Genomic DNA, 4,417 nt, shown 5'->3' with positions numbered 1-4,417 from the left:
AAACCAAACCAAACCAAACCAAACCAAACCAAACCAAACCAAACCAACACCCAAAAATCCTGACATGCATCTATCTAAGACTGAGAAAAACCACCATTTAGGTCAGAATGTGACTTACTTCTGGAGGTACAAACTAAGCTAGCTAACTTATTAAGCACTGACCTTGAACCCCCAAGCTGGGCTACGCTTGGAGTTTTTCCGGATGTTACTTTATCCATTTCTCTCAAAAGCTCTACCAGACAGTGATAATTTCAGGGGAACTGAGGACCAAGAATGAGAACATTTGCTTCATTTTTTCCTACTTAAAATCTCACTGTGTTTTCTCATCGTCCAGTGGAAGATTGGACACTAAGCTTTTCCTTCTCGTTCAAGATCAGCTCCTGCTTCATGTGACACTGTGTGGTAAGGTTCTGTAAATATGGGAAGTACTGCATCCTCAATAAGACTGTTTCAGATTTTATTTTCACTGAAGAAACTTCATTCTTTAAAAGCCCGTCTTAGTGGCTGAAGATGTACCTCAGTTGGTAGAGCCTTTGCTTAGCATGTCAAAGCCCTGGGTTCAAGCCCTTTCACTTCATAGTTTGGGCATGGTGGCATATGCCTGTAATCCCAGAACTTGAGGAGAGGCCAGAGGACCAGAAGTTTAGGGTCATATCTGACTACTTCAAAGTGAATTTGAGGCCAGCCTGGGCTACATTGAAACTGTCTCAAACAACAGCACCTGACAAATTCAGTATTTAGAAAAAGAAAAATAGTTGGGGATTTAGCTCAGTGGTAGAGCCCTTGCCTAGCAAGCGCAAGGCCCTGGGTTCGATCCTCAGCTCTGAAAAAATAAAAAGACAGAAAAAGAAAAATAATAATTTCTCCAAGAGTGAATGAAGTTTATTTCCAAATTCCAGTGCCCACACTTCATCCTGGGGGCTGCTGGGAAGAGATGGTTAATAACAAAAGCCCCTCCCCAAGTGCCCCCCCCCAGTCAGTCCACACACTGCTGAGGCCCCAGGCAACATTCACAGTCACAGTCTCTCCAGCCTGTTTAACCAACCAGTCTCTCTAGATGAGATCAATGCATCTAGAAAGGGGCAATTACTTTCATTTATTACTTATGTGGGAATTTCTCAAAGCAGGAGAGTGCTTTCTTTGAAGTCTTTTTGAAAGATCCCCATAGAAGATGTCAGGACTCTTGAACATTTATATTCAAGCCACCAACAGCAGTGTCTGAGCGAGCTACTTTTGAAGTCTCCGAGACTCTTCCTAGTGGTGTGAGGTGAGGATGGAAGAAAGCTTCGCTGTCGCAGAAGGTGGAAAGGGTCACACACTGGACAGGTTCCTAGGAAGCCTGGGGAGCTCACAGAATCCAAACAGGAGCTGGCGAGAGCCTTCCGGCTCTAAGAGCTGGGAATGTGGGGAATGAGCCTGGCCAAGATTCCCCCATTTCTGTTTATTGTCTGGGCAGTGAGTGAATGGTGTCAGTATTGGGCATCTAGCCTCCGTCTTGGGGCCCTCCTAGGGGTGTTTCTTTAGCTAGTGCTTGAGTGAGACTCGTTGAGATGGATAAGCAGGACTCTGTGTGGGATGAAAAATTCTTAGTATTCTCTGCTCGTTCGCTTCCCTGTTTTTTTTTTTTTTTTTGCACGTGTGTGGGAAGACTATTTCTTTGCCTCAGAGGATTTTGATGGGCAGTAAGTAGAGGTAGCTGAGCTCATTTGAAGTGGGGACTGGAGAGGAAGAGTCACAGGAGGGATTCCTTACAATGGAATTTGCCCAAGGGCACCTCAGAGACTGCAGAGGGAAGAGGGAGGTGACTTAGCTGTACCCTTCCTGTGGCATCAGGATGTCCAGGGATCCTGAGGCTCTTGGAATAAAAACTCCCATATCTAAGCAGTATGAGACTTGACCGCAGAAAACTACAAAGCACTGTAGTCCTCTGACTTCCAAACATGGGCATACATTAACAACAATGGCAGGGCACATCTAATCCCAGCACTCGGAAGGCAGAGGCACATGGATCTCTGAGTTCCAGGCCAGCCTGGTCTATAGAGCGAGTCCCAGGATAGCCAGGGCTACATAGAGAAACCCTGTCCCCAAAAACCACACATATAACAAAACAAACAAACAAACAAAGACAAAAACACTCATATCCCAAGACCAGATTCAAAAGCTGGAAAGAACCAAGCCTTGGTCAGAGTCTTTGTTGTAGTGGCTGTAGTGGCTTTGAAAAGTCGAGGGACATTGACTGACCCATCTGTGTGTGTCTCTTTAGTAATGTTTTTGTTTTAGTCCTACAAGATAAGGCTTTGAATGATGACTGGATTTACAGAGCATCTGAGATTTCAGGCCGAAAAAAAAAATCACACCTACCTGCCACATAGGGATAACATTTAGCAAAGAAGGCTTTAGCAGAAGCCCCGATGAGAGGGCCACAGGGTCCACACTGTCCCTCCTTTGAACTGCTTTGTCTGCGGTTCATTTGCATTGTTAGAACCTTGACCACCAGCTCTGAAGAAACCCTGCCTCTTCCTTTGGATCATCAGGGGCTCTTGAAAGTCAAGATTGTCAGAACATAATATCCCCCATAAAATTAATCACATATTTCAACAAATATTTCCGGAACCCCTAGTGCACTGCTGGACACTTGGAAACCACTGAAGCTGAAGAGAGGCTCTTGCCAGCATGAAGCTTGCGCTGTAGTAAAATGAAGTAAGTTATAGATAGGTAAATCTATGCTTCCTGGTCCTAAATTTCCTAAATGGAGAACTGAAGTAAATCAGACAGTTGTTTCCCTGGGGTGCTTTTGAATGACAGTCACATCCTGGGCTGTGTGTATTTCCCTGCACATTGTTCATATAGCTTACATGAATTGTTTTGGAGACTGGACTCTGAAGAGTTCCCACTGGAAACGGAGATGCGTGCTGGTTCCTGTTTTGAGGGATGGAGAGGCACCTGGCGGTTCTGAGGGCAGGAGAGTGGAGGCCTGTGTGCCCCAGGGAAACTGATAAGGGCTGAGTATCTGGGGTCCTCAGTGCCCGTACACTGTCTCTCTAGGTCCAGTAGGGCTGTTTCTCTTCCTGAGGACACCCACAGCTCAGCTTGATTTGTTTGTGTTTACACCAAATCACAAGCCTCCTAGACACTGTCCTTGATCAGGTCACACTGCCGTAGTCCCTGTCCTTGCCAGCTATTCTTTACGTGCAGATTACATGCTAACTATATTAACCTGACTGGAGACTCTCACAAGACACAAACTGCCTTGTCCCTACTATGTCTCTACTGTTGTGCCCAGTGTCTGGTTCATAGTAGGTGCTCTTAAATCTCTGTGGAATCAATGAATGAATTCAGTGTCACAGATATAATTTCTCCTCCCTCAGACAGCACTGACTCTCTTGACACCCATTTCAGGGAAGCCGTTAAAAATAGACAGTAGTATGATAAAGCCAAGTGGTATGAGAATATAGCTTGGCAAGCAAGTAAGCCTCATTAGGATAATTAAAGGGACTATTAACCCAAACTAACCCAGATAGAACTTGCATGTGTTATGAGCAAAGCACTATGGAACATTTATTTGATAGCCAAACAGTATTAAGTTGGTAACCTCAATATGATTCTACACCTCAGTTTAAGCCTTCTCATTTATGTACAGGGAATTTTACCTCTCTAATTGGAATTCTGAGAGGGACGCTTCAGAAATAATTTCTTTTGAATGCAAATGGCTACACTGACCAAGAACTCTTTTAAATTGCATTTGTATTTCTCCAGGGCTTTGTCCTTTGACTAGAAGGAGTGGAAGTTCTCTGTTCTGCAAAACAACCACAAATGGCTGAAGATGCCTAAGGCACCCAACTGCATACTGGGAATGTGGCTATTCAATATGTTTTCTCTTTGTATGCAACCTATATTTCTGCAAACCTTCAAAGCAATCTTTTTAATTGTTCTAAACTCGATATTTGAGGTTGTCTGCCTGGAGAAACATAAGAGGAAAACAAACTGGTTAGCTATAAATTAAGCGCTCTCTCTCTCTCTCTCTCTCTCTCTCTGTGTGTGTGTGTGTGTGTGTGTGTCTTTGTGTCTGTGCATGTCACATGCATGAGTGTGGATACATGGACCCATGTGCATGCAAGGAAAGGTCAGAGGAAGACGTTGGACATTTACCTTTCTTGTTCTCTTCCTATTCCTTTGAAAGAGGTCTCTCACAGAACCTGAAGCTCACCCAAGCTCCTGGGATCTGCTTGCCTCAGTCTTCAAAGGCTGGTGGGGATTACACTTGTATGAGGCCATGCCTGAGTTTGATGTGGGTATTTGGGGTTCAAACTCTGGTCCTCATCCTGCACAGCAAGCTCTCTTACCAACTGACCAATCTTCACAGAGCTCGCTCTTTCTTTCTTTCTTTCTTTCTTTCTTTCTTTCTTTCTTTCTTTCT

Source organism: Grammomys surdaster, unplaced genomic scaffold (assembly GCF_004785775.1).
Source record: "Grammomys surdaster isolate TR1022 unplaced genomic scaffold, NIH_TR_1.0 149, whole genome shotgun sequence".
In the NCBI taxonomy this organism is placed as follows: Eukaryota; Metazoa; Chordata; class Mammalia; order Rodentia; family Muridae; genus Grammomys; species Grammomys surdaster.
This window is presented reverse-complemented; position numbering follows the sequence as displayed.